General features: G+C 44.6%; 1 protein-coding gene across 1 annotated transcript in view; it reads left to right on the top strand.

The window, feature by feature from the left end:
* The window catches only part of LOC311247495 (uncharacterized protein), a 110,991-nt gene that overhangs the window by 76,219 nt on the left and 18,961 nt on the right, over positions 1-15,811 (top strand). The gene's annotated exons all lie outside the window — the stretch shown is intronic.

The following is a 15,811-nucleotide window of genomic DNA, read 5'->3' as shown; positions in this document are numbered from 1 at the left end:
GAATTGCAAGGCATGTGGTCGGAGGATGTGTTATATTTGAATATTTGGTTAATGGTTTGATTTTTTTTTCTCTTTTTCTTCCCAAATGTTTTTTTTGTTAATGATCTGGGGAGAGGACTGTTGGAAGAAGAGATGCATTGGATCAAATCAATGACAGTTAAGTAGTGCCACCACGATTTGCATATGGAATTGATGGCTTCCCTTATTGAGTATGTTGACATATTGTGTAAAAAGTTTGCTCTGTGCTTGTGTCTTCCACAGCTCAGAAAAAGGGAGGGGGAAGGCAGATCGACGATGGGGGACACATGAATACATTTCATTAGAAGCAGTGACGTAGGATTTCATTTTTCCCTGTTACTCTGCAGTCCAATGAAGGTGAGAGAATTCTTGTACACAGAGACCCCTGCCTGTACAAACCCCATGCGGGTGGGGCCAGGTTGTAAAAACTGAACAGATGTGGTTTGGAGGAACTTCCACGCTATGATCGTCTGACGACGGGTTGTCATGAGATAATCAATGGCTGGACCTGGGATGACCTGGCCTGGGGGGGGCGGGGCCAGTCTGAAGACTGAGCTGACAGTGTGTAAACAAGGTTCTCTGGGGAGTTGTGGTTGGACTGCGGGGACAGGGACGAGACTGGGTAGATACTGATGGGCTTTGTCTTGTGCACATTGATTTGGTGAAATGCGCAGGCAATGGGCGGATAAATTACACAACGCAGGGTCAGATATAGATGCATTCACATAAGTAGGGATATGGCCAGGGTGAGGAGAATGGGTAAAAGAAAATTTTCGTTGAAATTCTGCTTTCCTCTGCCAAAACTGAGCTGAGGGAACAAGAAGTGACAAGTTTATGACCGTTGTGTGTCATAAAAGGGGGGAGGATAGGTGGGAAGCAATTAATTAAATGTGCAGACGTGATTGTACTATCTTAAAGAAAAAATTAGCAGGAAGAAGGGATTATTTCAGAGAATGAATGTAAAATGGAAAATTATGATACTAATGGATCTTGTCTCCCCAGATCAGGAAAACGGATACTGTAATTAAAAAAAAAAAAATTGTGATTGATTAGACTTTAAATGTATAAATGTTTAGATTAAATTGTTTTAATTGTTTTTAGCATATTCAACGTGCCCAGAAGAACGAGACCTGATGAGACAGTGGTAAACACTGTTTCATTTAAGGCAGAATAGGTTAAATAGGGATCTGGATGAATGGGTCACCAGGACTCCCGGGAGGGGCCATAGTCAGGGGAAATGCGGGAACTAAGAAAAGAAGAAGACAAGAAGGCAAAAATTGAAGATGGACCAAAGAAGAATGGAAAAAATTGAGAAGAAAAAAATTGAGAAAAATTCAAATTTTTATGATTTTTGTTATTATGTTAAATTGGATGGCTAGTATGTATAGAAATTAAGTCAAGATAATTGTAATATGACATTAGTAAAATGTCAAAGGGAGGAGCTGTGGTAACCTTGACTTCATAATTTCATGATTTCATAATCAAAAATGTTAGATTAACCCAGAAAACTGAAAGTATCTGTAGTGATGGTAAATAGTTCATCACACATAGACTCTCAGAGTGATGGAACAAGCAGCCATTCCAAACCCCCCCAGGAAACCGAACACCTAGACATGTGACAGTTGAGCACAGCAAGAATGGACCAAACAGCGGAAATGCCTCTGTAAGAATGTGGTTGCAATAATAGATTCAGAAAATACAAAGTGCCAGTTTGGTAGATGGGGTTTTTGGGATGGCTCTTGTGAATTGAATAGTATTAACCTAAGACGCACTGACTATACTGGGTTAATATTATATCAACACAAACACTATTAAGGCAGAAGACACCAGACCTCATCATGTTGAAAATCACCAGGCGACACCTCTCATGACGACATTGTTTACTCAGTCACACACCACAGAAAAACGGTGACTACAGCAGTAAAGACAGTTGTCTAACCAAGATTAGAGGTCACAGGAAACATAATTGCATTATATTAGTTTAGAAATGAAAAACAATGTTGGAATAATAAAACAAGAGTATAGTAACCTATTAGAAAAGTAACTTACAGAAGAACCAAATAGAAGGAATGTTAACATGAGTGATTCATTCAAAGGAGGCCACAGTCCAACCCCCCCCTCTGGCCAAAAAGGAGGGGGCTACCCATGGCTGTTACAGACACATACGACCAGGAGACACCAAATGAGGACTGCCTGTGTTTAGATACTGGTGATTGGTGGAACTAGGTTAAGAAAAGTGAGGTCATGAAATCTATAAGTATGGAACAGTAAGAATAGAGAGGCAGGCCAGCTCAGGACACCCGCCACACACCGTTACCCAGGGGGTCTGAGTCTGCGTCCTCCACCACCACCACGACCATGGTCTACTTTGTCCATATGTGAGTAGAAACTGTATAACTAGAGTAAGATGCCTATCTTAGGCCCAGGTTTATCATATGGTGACAGAGAGTACTATGGTCTTATTTCATTAACATAACATGACTAAAATGTATGTACAATACTGTCTTTTGATGTAAAAAGCCAACGAGGGCTATTGTGATTTACCTGCATCAAATCCTTTTGTACAAATCATGTATTGTGTTTGAAGTGTCCTGTATGTAACCAATGCATTATTCCACTCGGCCCACGCTGCAATTAAATGAATATTGGACCATAGCTACCGGTTGTCTGGCTGTATACAACTTATTCTCTACTGGCTAAATTTGGGAGCCCAGATGAGGACCATTGTTTCTATCACACTGTGATCTTTCCCTTCCTCTAGTTAACAACCTCACTACTGTGCTGTAATTAATGGATATTCAGGTTGTGAATATACAACACAAACACATAAACAAACATGACAACACACGATAAGATATACAAGCATTAGTTGACAGTGCACATCCAATGAAATCACATTTTAGTTAATTGTTTTATATAGGATATACCCTTAATACCTGTTATCTAAAAACCTACACACATATGCTCCAGCTCGTACCCCCCCCTCCCGGACCCCCCATTGGATAATCCATCCATTTTCCCTCGCTCCTAACCAGACATTACCATTATATGCTAGCTTTTATTTTCTCCACCACTTCTAACCACAATGTCATTTTGGATTCATTGAGACCCAAAATTCTTGCTGTAGATATTTCTTGATAGATCACATCGAGATATGTAATAATCCAGACCTTTCGGCAATTTTTTCCCGGTTGGAACCATCGTGATGCTATCAGCTTTTTAGCCACTGTGATACCCGATAAAATCAATCTCTTTAGCTGTGGATGTACTGCACACTCAAAAACATCATTCAGCAGTAATACAGAGGGGTGTACAGGTATATTCCAAGTTAAGAGATTTGATAATTGCTGGGTCACCTCTTTCCAGAATATCTTAACTGGTGGGCAGTCCCAGTACATGTGCATAAATGTCCCCTCGTCCCCATTTGTACATAAGGAGCATTTGGAGTCTTGTATAAGACCAATTTTTTTCAGTCTTATAGGAGTCAAGTATGTCCTGTGAATATAGTTAAGATTGATTTGTTGATGGTCCGGGTTCCTTGATGTGAGTCGAACATTTGCCCAGGCTTCTTGCCAATCAAAATCACTTTCCAGGTCTGGTATATCCCTCCTCCAGACGGAGTCTAGGTGGAGGGTTTCATATGAGGACATTAGTAATTGATGATAAAAATCTGAAACAAAACCTCTTGATGTCTCTCTTTCATAGAAGAATTTGTGGTATCTGTGGTGTTCAATTGGTTTCGTTAATGGAACACCTTGAGTCTTCAAACATAACAATAACTGTAAGTAAAAAAGATGTGTGGACTTGGTGAGATTACATTTTTTCCGTATTTCTTCATAACTACAGAAACCCTGTTTGTTAAAAACATCCCCTAATGAGTGTATGCCTTGCTTTTCCCATATAGGGAATCTTATAGGTCGTTTTCCAATCAAGAGTGCATTGTTATTGAATAAGGGAGTATGATTGTGCCATTTATGTGAGTTAGGATATTTTTTTTGTGTTTCACGCCATATCCGGATCGCATGAGTAATTATGGGGCCAAATTTCCGTTTGCAATGCTTGATTGATAGTTTAGTGTATGCTATGTCCTTCAGTCTATGTGGGGCTACTATGTTTTCTTCTAATTTTCTCCAGGATACTAATGCTTGGGGATCAAACCATGTTGTCAATGGTCTTAATGTATACACCTTAAAATAGTGGAAAAAATCTGGAAATGCCATGCCACCGTCTGCTTTATTTCTCTGTGCGGTGGATCTTTTTATACGTGGTGGTTTGTTATTCCAAATAAATTTGTATGTGGAGGAGTGTAATTTTTTCCAGTAACCCTCTGGAGGGGGTAACGGTAGTATTGAGCTGAAGAAGTTGATTCTAGGTAGTACGTCCATCTTAACTATTGATATCCGTGCCTGTACTGAGTTTTTAAGTTTTGCCCACCTATCAATGTCGTCTTTGATTTTGTTTTGGATTTTTGTGTAATTGTGCTTCACCGTTTGTCTTATGGTGGGGAATATTTCCACTCCCAAACATCTAAAATGTTTTACCATAGGTATCTCTCCTGGGAGGGTTATATCTTTTTTTGCAGGGGCGTTAAGTGGAAGGAAAGCCGACTTCGGCCAATTTATCTTGAATCCCGATAAATCTCCAAAGTTCTCAATCAACTTGAGCAGATGAGGCAGTGTGGTGTTGGGGTTTTGCATGAACAGTATTACATCGTCCGCATATAAACTAATTTTATGTTGTGTGCCCTTGATTACGATTGGTTCTATGGATTGGGATTGTCTTATATATTGTGCTAAAGGTTCTAATGATAGATCGAATAGTCCGGGACTAAGAGGGCAACCCTGTCTAGCTGAGCGTGATACCGGAAAGATTCCGGAGGTGATTATACCTGTTGTAATCATGGCCGATGGGTCTTTGTATACTACTTTAATCATATCAATGAAACCTTTACCTAACCCCATCTTCTCTAATACTGCCCATAGATACGACCATTCCAGCCTGTCAAAAGCTTTCATTGCATCCAGGGACAGCATCGCCTTAGGTATGGTGTCGTCCTTGTCGGCATCTAGTACGTGCAGTATTCGTCTTATGTTATCAGTGATCAGGTGGCCTCTTATGAAGCCAGTTTGGTCCGGATGAACTAAAGGCGTCATATGCTTTTGTAATCTGATGGCTAATACCTTAGAGTACAGTTTGATATCGGTTCCGAGGAGGCTTAAAGGTCTGTAACTACCGCACTCGGTGGGGTCTTTGTCTTTTTTGAGAAGGACTGTTATGAGTGCAATATTGTCGTTCTTATGGAAGTTCCCCTCCTTGACTGAGTATAAGATCATATTTAGTAATAAGGGTCCAATTATGTCCCAACAAGAGAGGTACATTTCTGGTGGGATACCGTCTCTTCCAGGAGCCTTACCACTTTGCATTTCGGATATGGCCTTCTTGAGTTCCTCTAGTGTGATTGGTGTTTCTAACTGTTTAGCGTCATCCTCTGAAAGTTTAGGGAGAATAATTTGATTAAGATATGTGTCCATTTTGTTTTGATCGAAGGTCGTTTCTGATTTATATAAGTTGGAGTAGAATTCTTTGAATGTCACATTTATTTTTTCAGGGTCTGTTTCAAGTACTTGTTGTGCTCTAATGGTAGTTATATCTGCAAATTTTGCATTAATTCTTAATCGCATGGCTAATAGGTGACTAGGTTTAGAACCTTGGGAGTACTGCTGTTGTCTTGTGCTACGTATTTGTATTTCCGATTGTTGTCTGTATATGGCATTGATCTCTTTTTTTAGTACCTTAACTTGATTTTCTAGTCGAGTTGAGTTGTTGTATTGTAAAGAATTAAATAACATTGAGTAAAGCGTTTCCAGTTCAGCCAGTTTTGTGCATTGATTCTTGCGCATTCTGGAGGAAAAGCTATCAGTGAAATCCTTGATCATTCCCTTTACCGACATCCATATTATTCTGGGGTCTTGCACCGAGTTTGCATTCTCCCGTAGGAATACTGTAAGAGCTTCTTTGAGTTGTGTAATGAATTCCTTGTTATTCAGCAGCATCGAGTTAAATCGCCATCTTGGGGCTCGGGAAGATAGTATACCAAATGTTCCTTTTAGGAGTAAATAACAGTGATCTGATCTGATTGGGTATCATTTCCACTTCATAGTTATCAAATAGTCTCGGGGATGCAAAGACATAATCTATTCTGGATAATGTGTTATGTCTCGCAGATCGACAAGAGTACTTTCGGGTAGTGGGATTAAGTGATCGCCATAAGTCATTTACACCTGTAATCTTCGACCAATCCTTTAATGCATTAGATGCATTTTTTTGTTCGCTGGAAAAGGCGAGGTAAGATTTGTCCATCCTTGGATTCCAAATGGCATTAAAATCTGCACCTATTATAAATGAGTAATCGGGAAGGTCTAACATTGCTTTGGTTAGTGTAGTGAAGAAACCCACTTCGTACAAATTTGGGGCGTATACCGCTACCAACGCTATTTTCCTGTTCTTGTGTACAATCTTAGCTATAGTTATCCGACCATCTACATCAGACCATACTCCCTTTAATTCAATATTCAACTTACGTCTAACGACTATGGCTACACCTCGAGTTCTCGTACCAAAAGAAGAGTGACTAATATTATGATATGTGTTGTCCGCTAACGTATCTATGTCTTTCTCTAGAATGTGCATTTCGCTTAGCAGAGCAACGTCCACCTGTTCTTTTTTCATCAGTGTGAGCATGCTTTTGAGTTTGTGTTGGTTATTTATTCCCCCAGTGTTTCAGATCATTATATTCAAACTAGCCATAATCTATACATGTTGTTGTGTAGTTATTGGTAATGCTTCTGGAGTGCGAGGCAACAATAGATATACATCCAACTAGTGAGGTCCCGTTGAGAGCCGAGCTTAAAAACATACATATATACAAATAAAAATCCCCTTTCCCCCCCTCCCACGAGAGTCGTACAGGATTGTGTCCCATAGACACATCCTACACGTATGACTCCCTCCCTTAGGCCACCGGATTACCCAAATTGAGCTTTGTAATCCTATTCTTCCTATGCTGATTGCCATAGGATCTAAAACTTTCATTCTAATTCAATAGAATGTCGCTTTTGGTCTTGCGCCTTCCCATTAATGTACTAACAAAAGTTTGAAAAATGAAAAATATACCTTCATTAATATATTCATTTGAACCTTCTACTAACTTATGTAGGAAACATCAGAAAAAAGGAAAAGAGTGGAGATAAACACTAACACCTTAAAATGAAAAAAAATAACAGTGAAAGATAAAAAATAAAAAAGGAGTGAGAACTAAAATAAAACTCATCAGAGAAAAACAGAGAAAATAAAATTGAGTAAAGAGAAAAAAAGAGAAACAGAGACTTTTAGAGCTACATTGTGCAAATCTCTAAATCAGTGGAGTAATTATTTAAAATATTAGAATAACCTTGTCGTGCTTATACATTTAGATGTGGCTAATGTCTTTTTTTTTTTTTTTTAAGCCTTATTAAAGCCTAATTAGACTTCAGTCCTTGAATCCTATGCTTATTCACACCGGATGTTAGTGTTAAATTTACAGGCCTTCGTTGAAGGGGTGCATTATATTCTAGAAGGTTGTAGAATACTAGTAAATATGTAAACACTGCTGTTATGTTCCAGAATGATCTTCCTACTGTGGTGGATTTTGACGTCTCCAGAGATGCTTAAGTAAAATACAGAGACAAGAGTTTGGCCTTAAATCAGCGTGCAAACCACCAGGTTCTCCCCGGGCAGTCCAAAACAGCGTCACACCGCAAACCAGGTATTCTGAATTAAATGAAACAGGAGCAGAAATGACAGCCGGAATACTTACGTTAAATGAACACAGGTTTAATACAGAGGGACATCTAGTCTGGCAGAGTGCATACAATTGATAGTCAGGTCTGCCAGAGTAAAAGTGACAAAAAGCAAAGTGTCATGTGTTTTAACACAGTGGGATAGAGACGCCTCTGTCTCTGATTGGGTTGGCTTTATATGGTCATTTGGGGAGTCGGATGGGATGGGCCCTTGAGGAGGTAGAGGCGCTGCGGCCTTGGACACAAGCGTTATCTGGCCTGCTCTGAATATAATGAATGGATATACTGTAGTGTTTTAACAGTTTTTGAGAGAAGGATAACATGACTTCACGATCAACCCTGTTGTGGGGCCCCAGAGGAGTAAGAATGTGAAACCACCCTTCACATCCAAACAGAAATCCTGACCTCACAAACAGAGGAGGGGGGGGAGGAGGAGGAGGAGGGGGGAAGGAGGTGGACGAGGAGGAGGAGGGAAGGAGGAGAAGGTGGAGGAGGAGGTGGGAGAGGAGGAGGGAAGGAGGAGGAGGTGGGAGATGAGGAGGGAAGGAGGAGGAGGACAAGGCGGAGGAGGAGGGAAGGAGGAGGAGGAGGGAAGGAGGAGGAGGAGGGAAGGAGGTGGACGAGGAGGAGAGAAGGAGGAGAAGGTGGAGGAGGAGGAGGCGGGAGGAGGAGGGAAGGAGGAGGAGGAGGAGGTGGGAGATGAGGAGGGAAGGAGGAGGAGGACAAGGCGGAGGAGGAGGGAAGGAGGAGGAGGAGGAGGAGGTGGAGGCCAGATGAAATTACACTTCACATTACCCCACTTTGTGCCATTTTTGGCACATCCTGGTAATTTCAACCATCAATATCACTAAACCACAGTCCCAAGACACTATGCAGAACATCAAATCTATCAACATCAATACATCACAATTTCATACTTGGCAGAAAGTAGCACGATAATACTAAGCAGGTAATTGTAAAATGTTGTAGTCTTAGGCAGAATAAAACAACCATTATAAGCACTAGGTAGAACAATAAATCAATACATCATAATGTCATACTTGGCTAAGTAGGTAATTGTAAAATGTTGTATTCTCAGGTAGAATAAAAAAAACCATTATAAGCACTAGGTAGAACAATAAAAATACATCATAATGTCATACTCGGCAGAAAGTAGAACGATAATTCCAAGCAGGCAATTGCAAAATGGTATATAGGTAGAATTAAAAAAATTAAAAAAATTAAAAAAAACATAAGTAAGTTCAGATGCAAATTAAAAGGGGGGAAAGAATCCCGGGCTGGGGGGGGGATTGAAAAGGGGAGGAGTCCCGGGCTGGGGACAGTTTAGTCGCTGGCGCCTTACTTTAGCGAGTGAACATAACCATTAAGTACAGAGGAACTAATGAGGCGTAGAGAGACGCTCAGGAACAAATAATCCTATTCTATCGATAGTTTACTCTTGTAATTAGAGGTAAGCAGGTGGAAAATGAGAGTTGTCAAAACAAATGAAAAACAATAAACAGAAAAGGAGAGAACACACCTATAAAGCGACAGTAGTTAATAGGAAACAAAGAACAAAGAAAATAAAATGGCAGTCTTAACCCTTGTGGCTTCCTAAGGATTTTGACACTCACTGGGCTTAACATGGAAGTGGATGGGATGAAAAGTGACGCTAGGGATATGGGAGGTACCCTATATGACTTTTTAATATGCACACTGGCTTCTGCGAACTGTGTGTGCATTGGTGTGTTGTTTAACCTCCCTTGTTGTCGTTCTCAGTAGCAGTCACAGTGGACTACAATAGCAGTCGTCTTCTCCCTCCTTCGCACACAGACCGATATATCTGTTGCAAGGAGGCTGGATGCCGTTGAATACAGTAGCAGTCAGGTGTCTTCTCACTCCTTCACACACAGAACGATATATCTGTTGCAAGGAGGCTGGATGCCGTTGAATACAGTAGCAGTCAGGTGTCTTCTCACTCCTTCACACACAGAACGATATATCTGTTGCAAGGAGGCTGGATGCCGTTGAATACAGTAGCAGTCAGGTGTCTTCTCACTCCTTCACACACAGAACGATATATCTGTTGCAAGGAGGCTGGATGCCGTTGAATCTTCTCACTCCTTCGCACACAGACCGATATATCTGTTGCAAGGAGGCTGGATGCCGTTGAATACAGTAGCAGTCAGGTGTCTTCTCACTCCTTCACACACAGAACGATATATCTGTTGCAAGGAGGCTGGATGCCGTTGAATACAGTAGCAGTCAGGTGTCTTCTCACTCCTTCACACACAGAACGATATATCTGTTGCAAGGAGGCTGGATGCCGTTGAATCTTCTCACTCCTTCGCACACAGACCGATATATCTGTTGCAAGGAGGCTGGATGCCGTTGAATCTTCTCACTCCTTCGCACACAGACCGATATATCTGTTGCAAGGAGGCTGGATGCCGTTGAATACAGTAGCAGTCAGGTGTCTTCTCACTCCTTCACACACAGAACGATATATCTGTTGCAAGGAGGCTGGATGCCGTTGAATACAGTAGCAGTCAGGTGTCTTCTCACTCCTTCACACACAGAACGATATATCTGTTGCAAGGAGGCTGGATGCCGTTGAATCTTCTCACTCCTTCGCACACAGACCGGCATATCTGTTGCAAGGAGGCTGGATGCCGTTGAATCTTCTCACTCCTTCGCACACAGACCGGCATATCTGTTGCAAGGAGGCTGGATGCCGTTGAGTAGAGTAGCAGTCATCTCCCCATAGTTGAATACAGCAGCATAGTTGAATACAGTAGCATACCAGGTGCAGGGAGTAGAGAGGTAGGATATCCGTAGCGGGCGTTGTTTGTACAGGCTGGGGTTGTCGTTGGCGTGGTGGGGTAGGTCCTACTTACGCAAAAGGGTTTGGGTCGTCGTCTACAGGTGGGCCTGAATCGTTGCTGGCGTTGAGGTGCAGGAATGGTATTTCCTCATTTAGGAGGATGTCATTGTCATGAGGCTTAGGCAGGGCGTTCGCAAGGGCTCGGTTGAAGCCGTACTTAAGGATAGGGAGGCCACAAAACAGGGTAATTGTGATTACAATAAGGATCGGGAGGACAAGGGTGATGAACCAGGTCATCCAACCGTGGCCCCACTGTGTCAACCACTCCCAGGGGGAGTCCCGCTCAGGGGGCATTGTGATTGCCGCTATGGCCAGACGTGAATGCTTAAGTAGGTCAGAGACATTTTTCCAGTCATTAGGTATGTGGAAGCAACATTTAGCACCTAGCATTTTACAAACGCCTCCCTTGTTAGCGGTCAGTATGTCCAATGCCAATCTGTTTTGCACAACTGCCGATCTCATAGATCTGAGTTCCACAGCATTGCTTAGTACTGCATCTTGGATGTCATGCGTTGCGTTAATGAGTTGCATGATTTCGCCGGCCAAAGAATTTATTTTCTCAAGTGTCCAAACTATGGCCATAGGGGTGGTTATAGGGGACAGACCTGCGGCGCCATAACCCGCTAGGGTGGAGTCGGGAGACCATGGGTTAACAAAGGTATATTTGGGGAAGGCGTTCTGGAGGTTGGCCTGGTTGTCGTCAACAGAGCGTCGGGTGCGTGATGTAGCTTGTGTGTCGAAGATAGGTATACGAGACGGATAGATAGAATGGTCAGGTTTGAGTAATGCCGGATAACAACAGCCTGACCATGCGTGTGGCAGTAGGTGATGGGCCGTGCGACCACAAACCCACATCAAACCAGGGTAATTATGTGATGGTTCTTGGCTTAGAAATGGGCAAGAGATGTTGGCCACCTCTCCCGAGGCCATGACGTAAGAACAATTAGGATGTACGGCGGGTGAGATATGTACATTTAGGTCGCACCGGGACCAACCCAGGACTCGGGCTTGCGGGGTTGTGTGTTGTTGGCAAATGCATACAGGGGCTCTAGTGGGTTTGATTCCGAGTGAGTGTTGAGATGCCCATGGCCCAGTCTCTTCCCTGCAGAGGCTCTTGACGGGGGCCCCTGAGTTGGAGCGAGACGCATTAATGAACCCGAGTAAGTTAATCATGGCTTTAGGGAATATGCAGGTGTTATTATTAGAAACCGAGTTGTGCAAATCATTTTCGTGTAGAGGTATAACTGACATTATGGTTGCCATGGTGCCGCAGACCCAACATGGTTCCCTGTTAGCGGAATCCGTGTGGAGCACCGCCATTACGCAAGCCATGTTATTTTGGCAATGGATCATGGCCTCGCCTACGCGGGTTCGGGAGTGGGATGGGAGGTCTGAATCGAGGTTAGAGTCTAACCACTCGGTCAGAACGTCTTCCTCAGTTTCTGAGGCCCGTTCTGTTATGGTGAGTTTAGACTTTGATCTAGGGAGGACATTTACTCGAAAGCGGACACATGAGTCAGTTCCAGCTCTGGTTACCCCTGCCCAATAATTGCCTGTGTCATGTTGGGACACCTTCTCTATGGTCACGCTGACAACGCTAGGTTTGCGAAAAAGGGTGACACGTTTCCCAAAGTTAGCGCGTGGGCTATAGCGTGGGCGACCCCCCCTTATCCATCGTCCTTCTTCCTTCCATGACCTTTTCATTACCCTCCTTTGGTCCTCACCACATTCCCCTGGGAATTCCTCATACAATGGCCAGCTGTACCCTCCCCCTCCGGAAAACATATCACAGTGGTGTCTGCATCTTCCTGCACACATATAGACAGGGTAGGCTGGCCCGTAATATGAGTACCATACCCCATCTAGATCGAAAACACATGGTTCCTCCTCCCTACAGGTGAATGTGTGTAGTGCCTGAGTGGTAGAAAGGAGAACACAACCCAGAGAAAGTACTGCCACGCTTCTCAATGTCAACAGGTTTTCGTGGTTCTTCCGGGGCCGGTAGGGACCTGCATGGTTACAGACGCGGTAGAAGAGACCTATAGTCAGCACTGCCCCTGTAATGGCTAGGACGAGCTGAGTTAGCACCCTATTGGATACGTAAAGGGTTGGTTCAACAGCTTCTGGACTCTGGATCTTGAGGTCATGGTTCATCATCATGGGCATCACGGAGGCGTTTGTTTTATCGTGACTGTCGACGGTAGGTTTGCTCAGGGTCAGGTCAGAGTAAGGTTGGGAAAGCAGTTCTAGTTTGTCGAGTTTTGTGAGGGCTAGGGAGATTGCTGCCAGGAAGATGACGGCCATAGTCATACATAGTGGCTTAGTCAGTGGTTTGGACCATACTCGTGCCATTGTTGATTGCCCATCTTTTCCCCGGAGCCCGTGTGAGCCGGAGGGTTGGGACGGTGTCCCCTTGTAGAGAGGTTGGTAGTTCTTCATGGAGCCGGAGTGGTGATTTGGTGGTTGCCAGCCCTGGTACTGGTTCATCAGGATTTCTTGATCCTTTCCACCGGCGGACGTGTGAGAGGTGGACCCACGTTGATCTCTCCTGGACTCGGATGGAAGTGGGGGTGGTTAGCAAGACCTGGTAGGGACCTTTCCAGCGGACTTCGGCCCACGACTTCCTTCCGAAAGCTTTGATGAGGACGAGGTCACCAGGTTCTACTGCGTTTTCAGGATCGGGGTTGGGGTCAAATGATCTCTGAGTTAAAATCAACCTGGTAGAAGAGATATTTTTAGAGAGTTGCATACAATAGCTTTTCATAGGCCCATCCAGGTGCTCGGGCAGTGGCGAGATGTCCCTGGGTGGGGACACCCCGGTGTAAGGTGCCCGTCCATACATGATCTCGAATGGGGAGAGAAATGTGCCAGTTCGGGGGGTGGTTCGCATTGCGTATAGAGCGAGGGGAAGTGACTGTACCCAATTTAGGCCAGTTTCTGCTTGGATTTTAGCAAGTCTTTGTTTTAGTGTCTGATTCTGCCTTTCTACTGCTCCCCCAGATTGGGGATGGTAGCTGCAATGTGTTCTCAGGTCTATGCCCAAGTGTTTGGATATGCCTCGTATCGTCTCATTCACAAAATGGGCGCCATTATCGGACGAAATCTTGACGGGTAAACCGATTCTTGGTATCCACTCCCGAACCAGGCTTTTACAAACGGCTAGAGCCGTATCCTTTTTTAGAGGATACGCTTCTACCCATGCGCTGAACATGTCAACTACAACTAGGCATTTCTTCTTACCTTCTGCTGGGTTTAGTTCAATGAAATCCATCATGATGTGATCCCCTACCATGGTGGGTGTGGGGTGCTGTCCCTGTGTGTTTTTGATCCCTCTGCCTGCATTGTATCGTGCACAGATTAGACACGAGCCGCATATCTTTTCAGCCACAGGGGTGAATTTTTGTGTAAACCAATTTTTTAGCACTATTTCGACTATCCCCCCCTTGCTCACATGCCCTCGGCCGTGAGCAACTTTAGCAAAATATGGGAACAGGCTACTTGGAAGACAAGGTCTGCCATCAGAATGACGCCAGATTCCTTCGGTCAAAACACATTTCTTGTCTTTCCACAGGGACACATCTGAGGGTGTGGCCTCAGTTTTGAACATGCGTTGGAGTATGGCTTGCCCAGCAGAGGTAAGAATTGTTACCGATGGGACAGGTTCAGGGTCATTGTTATCATCCGTCAGGGCATCCAAGACAAAAGAGCAGTTAGTGTTTGCACATGTGTCGGATTTGTGCCTTGCCGCAGCCTTCGCCGCCAGATCCGCTCGGGCATTTCCCTGTGATTCCGGGTCCGCCCTGTTTGTGTGAGCTTGGATTTTACAGATGGCCAAACGGGACGGCAGGAGAATGGCTGCCAAGAGTGCGTTCACAAGCTTTCCGTGTTGGATAGCCTTACCTCCAGAGGTCACGTACCCTCGCAGCCGCCACAAGGTGCCGAAGTGGTGGCAGACACTGAATGCGTAATTGGAGTCCGTCCAAATAGTCACCGACTTACCTTCTGCGGAGGCGCATGCCTCAGTGAGCGCAGTCAACTCTGCGGCCTGTGCCGACAAATGCCCGGGCAGGGATCCCGAACACACAGTGCCATAAGCGTCACACACCGCCCATCCTACTGAACGGGTTCCATCAGGATTCTGTGAAGCCGAACCATCGCAGTAGTAGGTGAGATCTCCGTCCCCCAGAGGTAAGTCAGATAAATCTGGTCTGGGAGTGATGATTGCAGTTACGACCGCCACACAGTCATGTGGGGGCGGATCATCAGGGTCTGTGGGCACAGGCAGGAGTGTCGCCGGGTTCAATGTGGTGCATCGTTTGATAGTCAGGTTTGGCTGTTCAAAAAGAATGTGATGATATCGTAGCCAGCGAGAGCTGCTCAAGTGACATGTCTGTTGGGAGTTCAAGAGGTTATGGACAGAATGTGGCACATGTAAGATGGTATCTTGATAACCAATAATGGGTGCGGCGGCCATTAAAGCCATGTCACAGGCCACAAGAGAGCGCGCACAGGCAGGTAACCCCTGCTCGACTGGAGACAGTTTTTGAGAATAGTATCCCATGGCCTGATTCTTTCCCCCCGACACTTGTGTTAGAACGGCGGTCATGTGGTTGTTGTGGCTGTCGGTGTAGAGATGGAATGGCTTGTCAGGGTTTGGATGTCCTAGGCACGGGGCATTGACAAGAGCCTGTTTCAAGTCCAAGAAGGCCTGTTCCATGTCCCCCGTCCACGTAACTGGGTCCCGTGGTTGAATGTTCTTAGTGGCGGCCCGAAGGGTGGCGTCAAGAAGGCTGTATCCAGGCACAAAAGCGCGACAATAGCCGGTCATGCCTAGGAAGCTGATCATAGCTTTTCTGGTGTGAGGGCGAGGTATTTTCTGAATGGCATCGACCCGAGATGGGTCAAGACCTCTCCCTGACGGGGAGAGTTGGTGCCCAATGAATATGGCACTACACACCGCAACACGTAGTTTCTTTCGGCTTACCTTGTGGCCTCCTGCGTGGAGGTGTCGGAGGAGGGTCTCAGTGTCAGTCAGACACGCCTCCCTGGATGGGGAGGCCAGCAAAATGTCGTCCACATACTGGGTCAAGAC

This window comes from Notolepis coatsorum, assembly GCF_963971535.1.
Source record: "Notolepis coatsorum genome assembly, contig: SCAFFOLD_224, whole genome shotgun sequence".
In the NCBI taxonomy this organism is placed as follows: Eukaryota; Metazoa; Chordata; class Actinopteri; order Aulopiformes; family Paralepididae; genus Notolepis; species Notolepis coatsorum.
This window is presented reverse-complemented; position numbering and strand designations above follow the sequence as displayed.